We start from the raw sequence: 15,615 nt of genomic DNA, 5'->3' as shown, positions 1-15,615 counted from the left end.
GGAGGAAATTTTGTATAGGGATTCAAAGAGAGCTTGCATGGAGAAATTTCAGAGCTCGAGCTTGAGCTCTCTGGAAATAATTAGATCAGAACAACACGTAGGGTGAAAAGTACGCTGGACTGGAAACTGGGAGACGGAGTTCTTGTTTATGTTCCTGAGTCAATAAAAATCGAATTACAATTCTGGCTGCCCTCACTTTTTACCTGAATTACTTGGACAAGTTATCTAACTTCTGAGCCTTAGTTTATAAATCATAAAATGAGATGATATCTATTTTAGAGAACTATTATGAGAAGAAAGAGAGAAGTTAGTTTTCCTTCTTATTTTTGACAGAAAATTTGTGAACATTGCTCTCTACTTAGTTTCAGTTAAAAATAGTCTTTATTGTGTGGTCATTTAGTTTAGTGGGTTTCATCCCCCTTCTCCCCATTCTTAGCCACATTCTGTGAATGAACAAAACTGTGGATTATTAATCTATTTAGTCAGCAAATAATAGAGGGAAATGAGACTTTGAGCTAAAGGTTAGGACGACCCAGCCTCAAGTATGGTACTGAAAATTGACTTTCGTCTTGGTCTGTTCCTCCAGAATGTACCTTTTCTGTGTGAAATCTTTGGTTCCCTGTTGAAGCGACAGTCTGTCTGCTTCCACAACCTTACGTGGGGTAAGTGGGGAGAGGAAAGTGGGTGCAAAGGGGGCGAGAGGCCAAAGGCAATCTAATTAATGCAGTAAACCAGGCAGGAAGAATGAAGTTTAGGAGAAATATCAAATGGCCGTGATTACCACAAGCACGATAAATCAAGAGATGGGCCATCTGGAGCTATAGGCTGTAGGAGGTTGTATCGCTCCTTAAGTGAAGACAGAAGAAAGACCACTCTGGGTAACTGTTACAAAAATCTTATGAAAGAAGACAGCCAATGAATTAAATGAGGAACAGTGGTTAAAGAGCCTGGACTTCTTATTCAAACCAATGGAAACTTTTGTTTCTGATGGAGCAAGAGAACAGTTAGTAAGACAACACCTTCAAAGCCAATGATCCTGCCCTCCAAATTTATGTTGTTGAGACTGGTATGTTCATTATATGGACCACTAATTTCTCATATATCTGGGATTTGTCAGTTTCTTCCCAATCCTCAATCCATGTGAGATGTTCATAATCATTCTATAGCTGTTTACCTGCTTCCTACCTAGTTCCAGAAATCATGAGATCTCAGACTACTGTAATAGTAATAGCTCCTTTCTGTGAACAAGTGGTGTCTGTAAAATAGTTTTGTGTGTGTGTGCTGCTTTATCCTTTAGAACTAAAATGTCCAAAAGGCCATTATTCATATAACTTAACATTAAGCTCATTAATAAGTGGGCACAAATTATTAAGTGCTGTCAAGGCATTGCTTTATTCTTCTCCCAATGCCTTGATGTCTCAGGCTATATACAGCCTTTTGTGATGGTCACTTGGTCCATAAAATTAATATGTCTTTGACCAGTTGAATAGATTTGACTCTTGACTCTCAGATGATCTCTCTATTTTGGACTGCTCTTCTTGGCCACCTCAGCCACATTTCTCCCCTTAGAAATTTCAGGCAATAAGCAGGCAAATTTCACATTTGCTCCCAAACTACTGGGGAAACAAACGTTAGATTCTCCCAAGGCTCTTTTTCTCTCTGGTCTCTGCAGCTCAGCAAGCATCCAGGCAGGCAAAGAAACCAGGAAGGCCCACCTCACCTTATCACTCCTTGTGGCAGACCTCAGTGATTACAAGGGATGAGAATACCTAGACATTAGAGACCCAGGCAAAACACCAGCATCTAAGTTGTCAAAGGGAAGGGCTCTTACTGAGTTCAACAGGAAGCTAACACTGGGTTTCTTCCTTACCTAGTTACTCTGGCAACATGGGAAAAAGGTTTATGTGCTTGTAATTTAAATGAGCTGATCATGGAAAGCTAGGGTTCGGAGTCTAGGGCTATTCTTCTTTGATCCTTGATTGAATATAACACTGTGGAGAAGTGGAACTTCCTGTGAACCGTAAGAGCCACTGTAGTTCAGCTGTTGGAGCAAACTGGACTTCAGTTACTATTCTAAAACAAGGCTTAGTCCTCAACTGTGCATGGAAACACCTGAATGTAGGAAATAGAAACAAGTAGGTGGGACTCTGGAGGTCAGCAGGCCAAGATAGACCTTAAGGAGTGAGTCTGAGATCCTTGTCTCTGGAGATGTGTGTGTGTGTGTGTGTGTGTGTGTGTGTGTATTTGTACAGCAATGAAAAAAGATAGTTTCATAGACCATGTCAGCATTGTTCAAGATTTCCAGAAGTCACTTGAAGATCTAATCTCTAGATGAATGTAACTCATGTGATCAGCACGATGAAAGCATGAAATCATTATTATTGGATATTAAGGTAAGTGTGATCATATGTTATTCCAAAATCTTGTCCATTGACATATGTTCATTACCCATCCATCTATCCATGTCTAAAGCTTCATGAGGTGAAATACAAATGTACTAATGTGGGATAATTTATGAAATTTATAAAAATGAGTCAATTATAACACAATGTAGTGAGTATGAAGATCTCCATCTTCACACTTCAGATGATTTTCTAGAGGGGCTAACCCTGGTCCTGAGCCATAATGAATGAGTTGTAGTTAACTAGGTGAGATTGTTTATAGATGTGGTAGGGCCAAGGGTTTCAATCAAGCCCATCTGGGAAGTTATTTATGATAGGTATTTTTCCTCTTAACTCTTTGGAACACGTTAAGAAATCAGGAAGTAAACAAAGTCTTTAACCAAAACAGATTTTGTGGGGTCCCTTTACCAACAATGAAATAATTACTGCCATGTAAAGGTTGCTAGTGATTTCTAACTAACAAGTCAGATTTTATAATACTGTTGATAAATCTTAATTGTCCGTTAAAGCCTTGGGATTGATTCAATGGCTAATGTGGAAAGTACACTAAGTCTTGGAATATTTGTGCTTTCTAGTGAGAAAGAATTACAGAGGCATGTTCCATTGTATTGGTGGAAGCTGTTGCACAGACTATCTGATAATGAGAGCAAATCTGGAGACTTGATAATCTGGACAAACTTCTCGTTCTTACTCAAGATAGGTGTCCTTTATACTGTGCTGGGAATATTCTGCTTTTCACAGCTCAGTCCACAAGACATCTAGTGGATTAAGCTACCATGCAAAATGCTAACCTTCTGGGATAGCTATTGTACCAGATTGTAAAGATCAAAACAAGTTCTTCCTTTCCCTGTACCAGGTTCTTGAATGTGTTATTGTAGCTCTATCCATTACGAGGCTGGCCTGATGAGCTGCTTAGTCAAGGAGACCATAGTAAACACGATGCAAGCCGAGCCTTGGAAGGTGCTTAAGTACTGAGGCTTCCCCTTTCGCTACTCTTAGAAGCCTGTGTTAAACAGCCAGGCTGGCCTACTAGATGGTGAGAGACACGTGGCCTAGTTACTCCCTGATACTCCAGGGTATAGTCAGCCGATTGTCAGATAAGGAATGAGGCACTAGACTTTCAGGTCACCACAGATACCTAAGCTGAGTCCAGAGAAACTACCCAGCTGAGCCTAGCTGTGCTCAACCCAAATTGCTAATTCACAGAAATGTGAACTCAATAAATATTTGTTCTTTAAGTCACTACAATTTTGGAGTGGATTATTCCATTTGCTACATATAGGACAGTTTTCCCGCCTCAGTTCTTTCTCACACCACTCCATGGAGTAGTTCTCTTGATTTCTTTTCATGGCGTCTTTCTGCTTATTTGATCTTTGGTGTCTTGATTACGACCAGAAAGTATTTAAAGAGTATTTATTGTGTTAGGTAGTATGCTAGGTGATGGGGAGTCTAAAAGTTAATAACATATGCATGCCACCTTGGATTATATGGAATGGATTCGGTGCTTCTTCTGTTCACCTAAGTAGACAAAAACACCTAAAAGATGAGTGGGAGAGGCATTACTGGGAAAGATAGAAATAAGGCGGTTAGCGCCAAAGAAAGAAAACAAGAGGAGACAAGCAGGAATGAGAGGCTTGTGATATTCCTTTTCACGTATGTACTGGGAATCAGAACTTTGTGTTCATCTGTTCTAATACTCCCTGCCCCGGGCTGACTACGGAGAGGGACTGGTGCTAAGTTTTCCTCTCTTTTCCATCACTCCTTTCTGTTCTCATTAATGAGGCCAAGTTCCTTGGCTAAGTCTTTTCCATATCCAAACATCCAAATGATTTTTATTTCTCTGTAACACAGGAGATAGCACGTTTTAGCGGTGGTGCTTGGGAACATAGAGAAAAATCAAGGCCTAGACCAAAACAAACCAAAACCAAAAACTGGCTTTAGATTTAGGTAGATTTGGTTTGAATCCCAGCTCTGCCATTTCATGACAATGAAATTAAGTCTCAATTTTTTTTCATATGTATAATGGGGATAATATCGTCTATTTTAAGGGATGTTGTGAGGACTTGAGATAAAGATTTGAGATAACGTATTAAACCTCTGGCAGAAAGCTTAAAGTGCCCCAAAGTGACATTTTAGTACTCCCTCAGAATATGAAGAGCTATACACAGTTACAATTGGTGAAGTTCAGCATTCCAAGCAATGATTTTTTTATTGCTTACACAGGAGGAAGTGGACAGTTTAAACAAATAGATGATAAGAAGCATCATCTCAAGATTTCTATTAAACTAGGCATGTATTTGCGATTTTATTTTGGGAAGAAAACAAAAGATTTGGTTTTAAAGTCTAGGAGGTGCTGGAAATAGGAATACCTTGATCTAAAAATCACTAGGAATTATCTGGATGCTGACAAATAGTACAAATGTTGTTATAGAATTCCAGTATCATATGACGCTGGATAAGAAATTCTCTGTTGTATTTTGTAGTTAATTCACACATTTGTTCTCTTTACTTTTTTCATATTTTTATAAAAAGACAGGCTTAATTAGGAAAATAAGGATGAAAATGCCATTTTAACAAAAAATAGTTTCAGCAATATGATAAAATTATAGATTTTCCTACAACCACACAGAACTAATGAATTAGAAACTGAAGGATTATGATGTATGCTTTTTATTTCTTGTGGGAACGGAAGGCCAATGTTCTAAAGTGATTTTATAAATGGCTATTCCTCCCAGCACAGGGCCCCGATTTCCACTGCCATTCCTACTTGGATTCCATCCTACTACTTAACGTAGCAGACACAGAATTACTATAAGATTTGCAATAAAACAGTGCCAGTTGTTTTAAGAGGAAAACTTTGATCCCTGGGGAAATAAGTAGCCAGGCAAGAGGAATAAAATAAAAATCTTTGGCACATGTGACATGAGTCTTTTGAAAGAGACCATTTGAGGGTACCTGAAATGGTTGTCATGTGCTAGGCTGATTCAAATGTACCACAGGAAAATTAGCTAAAATAGTAATCCTCACCTGGTTTGGTTTTGGCTCCTTGTCTGTCTAAGGTATTTTCTTATAAGTTCTTTTCTTTCTTTAGGCTTATACTAAATTCAATTATCAAGTTAAAATAGAATCGCTTCAAAAATTCAGAGTGAATGGTGAATGGGAAGGAATTTAATCATAACATAAGTACATATTTTGTAAGTCAGACATGCAGAAACATTTCGAAAGCAAGCCTTCAATTAGCAAGTTCACAACACTTAAATATTAAAGTTACAGATAGAAGCTCGCTTGAATCTGACTGAAGTAACAAAACATAAAATCTGTAGCGCTTTTATTAAAACAACCACGCCAACCTAAATTACTTGACGCCTTTCAGATATAAAATATGTTTGAATTACAAACCATGTTAAAATCACTAACAAGTGAAACATATATTCCATATTTGTAAATATGGTGACTAGTGTTACCTTTATTTTATAGCTGGTGAAGGGAGCATGCGATGCCTAGTTTGTTGATGATTTCAGCAAATCGGAGTTATCAAAGCACAACACTTAGAGCTGGGAGGAATTCAGTCACCTTGGAAATTACCAGTTAGTTGAATAAGAGGTATAAATGTTGGCTCTGAAACAAGATCTTTGAGACATTCCCAGTTTGTAAGGGACTTGTATGTAAGATTTTGTGGATCAGCATCTTATTTCTTTGCTTCGGATCTTCTTATCTTTTTCTAAATCTAGTGTGGCTACTCATTCGTTTTTTATGATGTTCTAATCGTTAGATTAAGTTTTGCTCATCCCAAACTTGATCACAGCGAGCCTAAGAAGACCCTTCATTTGAGTTCATACGCATTCTAAACCAACAGCCAATTTGACCAAACCTGTAAGGACATGACCTTCCAGGCTCTTGCTATTATGTTTCTGTAAATATCTCGATGTTCCTTTAGCAAGGACTCTGCTTACATAGGGTGGCAGTGCAAATTTTGTCTCTAAATCCATTAGAGGCTGGAATTTGTAAAAATGCAAAATTCTCAGGAACCAGATGCTGTTTTTTTTTCTTTGTGGAGAAACTGGGAGTCCTACTTACCTCCAGTCAAGCTTTCTCACCTGGTTCTCCCTCTAGAGGGAGACATAGTCCAGCTTTTATACCGATTGCCGCCCTCTCATCCTTTACTGTCTCCTTTCCTGCAGGACCGCAGTTCGCTCTTCGCAGCAGCCGCGGCTGCTAACAGAACAGGCTATTGGCAGGGACCGGAGGGAGGCCACGCCGCCGGGTTCTGCCATCCCACTTTAATGCTTAATTCAACCTGCGGTGTCGGGACCTCTTCTCTCTCCGCGTGGTCCTTGCACCATCCAAGGAGGCCCTCACTCCGTACTCTCAGGACAGCCAGGCTGGTTGGAATAAGGGGTCTGGGTGGACCCAGGGGGTCCTGCCCTTTACGATGACTTTCTGAAAGACACCACCGGTGTCTCGACAGTACAGCGCCTGGGGTGACAGGCGGGGAGCGGGTTTCGGTTACTAAACCGTTTACTTTTTTTCCGCCTGGTCATCCGGATTTGTTTCCTGGGCCCCCTCCCCCGCCCCTCCTCTCTTCCCTCCCGCCTTTAGCGAAGTGACACGGGCAACACCTGCTCGCTCGTGTTCGATGTTGGAAGTCGCACCTTGTCGGTGGTGACGCCGGCCGCGTGCTGGGGGCAGGGGACAGCGGCGGATTTGCCTTCCTTCCAGCCCACGATGCCCAGGGGGGCAGCGGCGGGGCTGCGTGGGGCTCTGCCCGCAGCACTTCGAGGCGGGATTGAGGGGCTGCAGCTGGCCAGGAGTTGCTGCTAAGTGGCCTGGGCTCAAAGCGTCCGAGAGAGGGGGCACCAGCTGGGACCTGTGTGCTAAGAGCGGGAACAAGGGGCAGCTGATCCGAGGAGGCTGGCGTCTTGAGGGCTGAGGACCGCCGAGCGCAGAGCCGCTCTTTGCTGCCCCGAGCCTCGCCGGCAACTCCTCCGCGCTGGAGACCTGGGACCCGCGAGAGCCAGGGAACGGGAGTAGCCTGCCTGCTCTCCTGAAGGTGAATCGTTCCGTCCAATTGCCTTTCCCTCGAGAGCCAAAGGGAGGGCGGGAGAGAGGGACGGAGGATGTGTGAGTGTGTGTGTCTGTGAGAGGGAGAGGCGACGCGAGGCGAGAGGAAAAGTCTACTCGGCGTCGAGAGCAAACGGATCAGAGATGGAATAAGAGCTACTCGCTGCAAGACCGCCTCGATTCTCGCATTCGGGGGAGCCGAGCGCACCCCACGCACCCGCTGAGGACCGCGGGCGACCGCGGGCGCTGGCCAGGGCTGCGGGGCTCGGGCTTTTGCCTCAGTAAACACGTCTTTTGATTACTTTGACACCGCGGAAGAAAGAGCCGGGAAGAGAGGCGAGGTTCTCGCGCGCCACCTTGCACCCGCTTTCAGGGGGACTCCAGTGTGGATGTCAAGAGATTCCTGAGCCCTCTTTGCCATCGCAGGAGGAAACACGCGCGCGCACACACGCGCGCTCAGGGCCACCCTCACACGCCCTCCACGAGCACACCCCACACCAGACGTGGGTTCCCTATGCCCCTGAACGGCGACGGCGGATTGGCATCTTGGAAGCGATGCAAGAGCGATAAGGCTGGCGCGGGCCCGCGGAAGCTGCAGGAGCGTCGCTAGGTGTTGCCGCCACCAGGAAGCCGGGCTGCAGGTAGGTGCGAGCCGCGTCTCCCGCCTCCCCTCCCCGCCGGCGCCGGGGAGCGGGCGGCAGCTGGAGGACCCGGGGGTCGCGGGCCGTAGGGGGCCCGCCCCGGGACGGCGAGGGGTGAGAGCAGGTGCGGGCCGGGCGCCCGGCACCTCCCTCGCGGGCGGTCAGGGTAGGGGCGGGGGTGGAGGGACGCCGAGAGGGGCTCAGAGCACGCGAAGGAGGCTCGGGGAGCGGTGCCCTCCCTCTCTCCTCTGCCCCATTTCTCTTAACACAGCGAGCGGCCCGGCCGAGGGTTGCAGTGGGTTTGATGCCATTCCTCACACAAGCCCATCCCGCCTGGTAACCATTTTGGACTCTTCGTAAGGAGTTGGGGGTCGCGTTCAAGGGAGGATCGGTGGGACGTGTCGGGTCGCCTTTCTGAAATCCCTACTTTCCATCCACTTCTGATTAGTTAATTCTCGGGCCTGTCTGCAGAGGGTGGGCGTTTCAATGAGGCTATTGATTTTCCCACCTCTAACTCTTTTCATAAAGCATCATCTTGGTAAGTTCTGGAGCCTCGCGTGTTTTAAAGATATTCTTAGATTTGGGAACGGACACTTCATGACTGAATGAAGCAAAGCTTCGGTAAAGGATTCTACAGGACAGCTTTAGGGAAAGGATCGTTTCACCAACAGCGTTCAGAAAAAAAAAAAAGAACAGCTTCAAGAAACGATTTTTTAAAATACTTTTCTTCCCTGATAGGTGCCTCCCCAAATCTTGTTAATGGTACATGGCTTTTCTGCCCTGCTGCTTTGCTGTCCCTTCCCCCTTCTGTTCCAAAAGGCCGGGTTCCTACTAAGAGGTGTTTTCTTTAGGCTACTGATCTGCACTTGTCAGTGGGGAACGTGTTATTTCCAGAAACTGCCTTTGCAAAGGAAAGTTTGATATTCGTCGCCCTATTTCTCCTAGAACTGCAGTCTGAGCTATCTCGTCTCTACTTGAAAAGGACGAACTGTAGGCGCTCGCTGAGCCCTCGGGTAGACGCGTCGCTTTTCTACTCAGTATTCCACTTCCTGACCAAGTGTTAAAACAATTGCCTGAAGGGTTTGGAATCAAATGTGTACTTACTGTAGTGGCTAGCTAGCCTCTCTTCCCCTCGTGCTGGCTGACTTTGACTTGTGGCAATAAGAAAAGAAAATATCCTTTTGTGAGTGTAAATCCCCTCTTGAATTGTGCAAAAATCATTCTTGGAAACAACAACAACAACAACAACAACAACAACAAACAAACCCTATATGCAATCTTAACTCTGAAAAGTACCCCCGAAGCAGTTAGTGTGTAAGGGTCCTTCACTCAGGACAGGATGAATTTCAATGACTATTGACTGGATGGTAATTATCTGGTTCCTGTCTTCCCAACTAGATTGTTGGAGACATCAATAATCAGACTGTTATCAATTAACACTTTAAAACTGCTCTATTAGGCAATGTAAGTTAAGACAAATGAGTAATTAATTTAAGATTTCTGTGTAAAGTGCTAAATGGCAATAACTACCAAAGGAGATTAAAAACACTTCTAAAACCTTGAAAAAACAAAGCATTAAGATTCCTTGTATTTACTCCAGCCTTTCCATGTTTGCACATGTGTTCTCAAGACTGGTTGAACCTTTTACAATTTCAGAATTAGTACCTAACCTCCTTAAAAATCATCAGACACATTCATATTTCTCTTTGCCTACTTTATCTGTTTTGGATCTCATCTTGAGTCAATTGTTTGCATGCTGACTTTTTTAGAGTCCTAGTTTTTTAAAGCCATCAGTAGTCATTGAGAGGCCATCAGTAACCACACTGTAGCTTATTTGATTATTTTCTTAATTTTCAGTGAAAAGATTGGGTTACATTTGTAGATGTGATGCTATGGGAGCAGTGTCACTACCGATGGAACACTTCGACACCGGTGACTTAAGAGGAAGAGCACAGTTTCAGTGTGGCATTTTTTGAGACTAAAATCTTGATTCTTTTCTTGGCTTTAATAAAACAGTGTAGTTGAGGATACTTGAACTTCCACATTATGCATAGTGCCATGCTGATACCTCTTAAAGAAGAACCAAAAACCTCGATGTAAAGCAAACACCTATGATGCTACAAGTTGTGCCAAAGGGGAATCTAAGGTTTCTGAGTATATGTGCTTTTGAATCTGAAAAATGTTAGCTGTTTTAACCAAGAATGAAGATTCATTGAAACGCCCATGGATCGGTGTCAAAAAAGATACATATTGCTTAGACACTACATTATAGTATTTACTAACCACCAAGTTATAAAATGTGATGACACAGCTGTAAAATGATCTGTTTTTAGACATGGCCACTTTACCTTTTTAAAAATTTATAAAGCGATGAAACTTAGGGGGTGATAAATGATTTTCTAAAAATTATTTTATATATTATCAAAAATTTTAGTGGTCCTGGATCCGGTATCTCCATTATAGTATTTAATGATGATTCTTTTACAAGGTGTTTTTGGATATTGGTATGTTGCAAGTGCATTTTAGGGTTGATTTATCACTAATTGCAGCTATGGATTAACCTATACACATAGGGTGAGATGTGCCTTTCCAGCATTTTCCAGGCATCATCATGGGTTGTAGTAAAAGGTATTGTTAGATTCTGCCGAAGTTCAGCTGTGGCTCCAAACTGATGACCATTTGCTTCTCTGATGTATTCCCCAAACTAGGAATGTTCCAAAGTGTCATCAGTTACCTCTAACAGATTTGAGAAGATGAAACAACCAGAGTGCAAACAGTTCAGTGTGCTTGCTTTTACTTCTCCAGTGTTTTATTAGGGATGCCTCATTAAGTCGTATTATTCTGCAGCTGTTTTGTTCATTGAAGATTCAAGTAAAAATAAGGAACTTTACTGTGCAATGCAGTTTTGTTTTCTTGGTGAAAAACACTAAGTTGAAGTAAAATAAGCATCTAACATAGTCCCCTTTGATCTATGCCTGACATTTACACATGTAATTCATCAACTTGTCATTAGTAGGGCTCCATCAAAACAAAGAGAAGAAATGCATTAACACCGGCTGCTGCTGGGTATGAAGGCCAAACTAACTGAATCAACTTCCTATCTGGTTCCCATGCTTGCACAGTATTTGACATATATCTCTCTTACAAACCATTGTTTTTTTTTTTTTTTTAATGATACATAATATGGTATATTAGCCATTTTGTTCCAAAATTCTTTGGTTAACTTTATTCTAAACTACTCGGAGAACTATACCACTATACCACTGGAAGAATAGGAATAATTTCACAAGGGGGTTATCATAAGTCTTTTTAGAGAAAAGTTTTGCTTTAGATCTGGTTTGCTTAGATCTGGAGCATAGTGTGATACAGGGGAGATGGAAAGGTGGGCCCCGTTCATTTTTTGTTTTTTAGTTGTCATCGACCACTGATTTATTTGGTCATTTTTGGAAAATCTGATTCTATTCGTTTGGCACAGTGATTCACGTGTCCTTGTCAATGAAATATAGCAAGCAATTCTTATTTTCTTATTTTTAACAGAAATTTAAGAAGTGTGGTTAGACTTGTTGGAATGTGAAGAAAAGTAGTATTTAAATATATTTCTCTGTATTATCTATGTAATCTTTATATCTCTGTATGTCCATATACATATATGTGTATTCATTTAATGGCACCCATGTATTATACTGGTTTTGTGTTAAAGAGGAAAGAATGACTTTTTAAAAAGTCTACATTTTTAGGTACATAGTTTTTCACTATTTTACATGATTTGACGTACAGTGTAACTGCATCCATGGTTTCACAAGGTCATTTATAATTGAGTTTTACTATTTGGACCACTGTTGCATGTAGTATGTTTTTCTCTTTAGTTTTTATTTTGGAGGCACTTTTATTTGTTAGGTTACAAATGTTTTTAGTTTTTCTTTTGGAGATAATTTTGTTAGGTTACAAATGCAAAAAAAAAAAAAAAACCAAACAGCTTTGTCCTTTACATAGAGTTGCTTGGGTTGTGTTTATTGAGCCTGTGACTGGGAATTTCAACACATTTAAAACACTTATATGTTTGTATGTGATCTTTCTTAACTATGCACCTCCACAGTTAAAACAAACCATGCGTTACATTGGAGCATGCTACTCTGGTTTACACATGGTATCTACAAATTTTCTAGAAACATATTGATTCCACATTTGTTCGATTTCCAAAACCCACCCACTTCCCAATGTGTGTACCACATGTATATGTTGGATTTCATCCTATGTTGTGATGATAGGCAAGCTAGTAACTGGAATCCGTGAAATTCTGGCCTATTTTGCCAATTTATCGATACTGCCTTTGGAAAAGAGAAGACTTTCAGGTCACTTTTGTGATTCAGATGAAAACAATATATAAGCTATAAGGAGAACATTCTATTTTATTCACAGCGATCCATATGAATGAGGTATGAGCTATAACTAAGGAATCAGTGTGTACATGCTTATAATAAAGCCCTTTTAATCACTTCCTTCAATTTCCTAGATTATTCCATAGGTGCTGTAATTTTGTGATTTCCTCTGAATGGCCAATTAGCAAAGGTATAGCTCCCTTTCCCCGTGCTATGTAGGAATAGCACAAACATACTAATTTAATTCAATTTATATTTATATTGTTTTATACAGTAAATTTTTGAAATCATTCACAGAGTATTTTGGTTAATGGGACAGTGTTGCATTCTGAACAATTATGGTGGTGGGGCTGAATTTAGTACTTTGGCAAAATGGGGACAAGCCAACAAGTGTCTTGCTTTTTTGTCTCTGTGGGCTATGTAAAACTAACTCTTGACATAAAGCTGGGCAGTGCACAGTAGCTTTTAATGAATGCAAGGTTTGTTTCACTAAATATTTTTGTTTTTTTTTTTTTTTTTGCTGTTATGAACTAGTCTCTGTATAATTGCATGCATGTGAATGTGAATGGGCAACTGTGTTGACCTTTAAAGGTCATGCAAAAATTTTAAACCTTTCAATTTACAGAGTTAATTGCTATGGCCTCCTGTTGCTGCATATAGAGCTTTCTGCTGAGTTTAATAATAGAGAATAACACTTTGGTTTTCTGTGGTGGATTATTCAGCTTCCATAAGGAAATTTATGAAGGTATCTGTAGTAGGCACTATGATGGAAGATTTTTGGAAAAGTGCATTTGTGCTTTGCAGTTAAAGTTTTCAAGTCCAAATGGCCTGGGCTATGAGGATACAAATGCTTTCTGGTACAAAAAAGCTGATCTTTCACAATTATTACCTATAGGTAAGAAGCTGCGCCATGGTTTTATTTGATTTTGGATCAGCATTTCTGTTTTTTAACCTCCTTCTTTGAGATTCCAATGAGAATTGTATTTAAATATTGGAGGAACTAAATATGCTTGCTCTCTTAGGGAAAAGCCTATGAGGAAAAGTAGGTTGGGTTAGTTGTCCCTGTCTTTTTTTCCTGTCTTCATGTTGTTTGTCATTATGGATCACACTAAACAAAAGCAGGCAACTGAAAAAGGCTTATGTGGTCATAGGAATCTTACTAACAAAGCTTCAACCTAGTAATAGAACACAGAGATTTTTGTTAGAATACATTATTCTGGAGGGCAGGCTTTCCACAGCTCTAAAATTTGGTCTCCTTGAACGGTGGAGCTTTGTGTACCAATGCAGTGAATTTGTGACTACTCAAATAAGTCGAGAATTCAGAAATGGCCAATGCAGATCATTTGAGGAAAGCAACATACACACTTATATTTCTTATTTGTATTGGTTTATGGGTAATTCCAAAGGTTATTTAAGGTGGGAGAAACTGGTTATTGTTACCATTTCCTTCTTAGTTTAGTTTTACCTTGCTCTAGATGTATGGTGAAAAGCATACTCACATTTGTTGGTGCTGAAGAGTTTGGTAAATTCTTTCTTAGAATGGCCATCAGACATGTGAGTAGCAGTGACCTGGTCTTGCTTTTGTTTGTATTTTCTACAGAAAGGGGAGTCAAATTAGTTATTGTACAGTATACAAAGAGAAAGGTGGTGGAAGATCCACATTTCTTCAGCCAGGCAATCCAAAAGCAAAGAGGAGAGTGAAAGGGCATTGAAATCTCATACTCCATAAAACAGGCCCCATTTGGGGCAGCTTTAAGTTGAAGGAAAATTTCTAACAATTTTATTTTAGGTTTAGTTCTTGAAATACTGTATCACAGTAGTTTTCTGCTAAGATGCATGTACTTTATTGCAAGCTCTTTTTAGATTGATTGTTGGTATGTTTATAAATATACCAGAATTTGGTCAAAATTTAGACTTTGCTATTTGAAGATACATTTGCTCATCATATCATTTGTTGAGTGGCTAAAATTCATTGGCTTGCATTTTGGTTAGCGGCTAAATTTTGAAAATGTTATAAAACCAGTGTAGGGCAGTGGTGAGAGCTCTGGAGATGCTTTTGTAGCCCTCCCATTAAATAACCCATAACCACAAGAAAATCACTTCATTTCTCTGTGCCTCAGTTTCTTAGGAATGTGGTTTTTTGACCAAGTTTTCAAGACAATTAAAAGTGGAAAATTTTTTCTTGTGTACAGATCTAATAAACATCATGGTTTTGGAGATACATACAATAGTATTATAGGACATATCTTTTAGTTAGGAAGTCAGACATCTAGCACTTAATTCCTGGCACACCAGTAAATGTTCCATAAATGCTTTTCGATAAGTGATCTGTGACAGTTGTCCAGCTTTATAAGACTGGGATGATGATGATGATGGTGATTATGATGATGACCCAAGATTCTAGATGTGGGTACATAGAATTGAATCAGATGAAATCTCATAATTCAGTGTAGCCATTTTGCCGTTTACATGACATTGTTTTGTTGCAAAACAAGTTGTGATAGGTCACTAGGCTTAGGCTTGTTAACATGTCTTCTCTCTACTGCTGGTTTTTATAGTCACTGAAATAGAAAGGTTTGTTTGATGAACCCAAATAGAGTTAGGCTAGCAAATCAATCTTCATATACTTGTTGGCAATTAAAGGCATTCATTCAAAATCTGTGTATGAATTTTTGAGAATTTATCATTCTTGGGAAAGTTCCTTCATTTATTCAGTAAGTATTTATTGAGCATGCTCTAGGTGCTTGAGGTATGTCAGTAAACAAAGACAAAGGTACCTGCCCTCATAGAATTTACCACTTCTTTTTTTTTTTAATGTTTGTGTTTATTTTTGAGAGAGAGAGACTGAGATTGGTAGAGGGGCAGAAAAAGTTTCAAGGAATCTGAAGAGGGCTCTGTGCTGACAGCAGTGAGCCAGGTGTGGGGCTCAAACTCAGGAGGTCATGACCTGAGTTGAAGTTGGACCCTCAACCAACTGAGCCACCCAGGTGCCCAGTTTGCCATTTCAGTATATACAAGTTTTGAAATGAATCTGGAAGAATGATTCAACAATGGATTTTGCTGTGGCTGCTCTTGCTATTAATTCTTGTTTATGACTATGATTCACAGTTTTGAAAAGAAATAGTTAAAATA

The 15,615-nt window shown here is 40.7% G+C and overlaps 1 protein-coding gene across 7 annotated transcripts in view; it reads left to right on the top strand.

Moving 5' to 3' along the window:
- Positions 1-15,615, top strand: part of TAFA2 (TAFA chemokine like family member 2) — a 549,986-nt gene that overhangs the window by 50,009 nt on the left and 484,362 nt on the right. Inside the window, exon 1 of one of the 7 annotated variants that reach the window (XM_047865657.1) lies at positions 7,996-8,104. The exons of the other annotated variants lie outside the window; for them this stretch is intronic. The gene's annotated coding sequence lies outside the window, so the exon portion shown is untranslated. Of the gene's footprint in view, positions 1-7,995; positions 8,105-15,615 lie in introns of those variants that run through there. 7 annotated transcript variants of the gene reach the window in all.

This window comes from Prionailurus viverrinus, chromosome B4 (assembly GCF_022837055.1).
Source record: "Prionailurus viverrinus isolate Anna chromosome B4, UM_Priviv_1.0, whole genome shotgun sequence".
Classification (NCBI taxonomy): Eukaryota; Metazoa; Chordata; class Mammalia; order Carnivora; family Felidae; genus Prionailurus; species Prionailurus viverrinus.
Note: the sequence above shows the minus strand (reverse complement) of the source record. Positions and strands in the feature narration are given on the sequence as shown.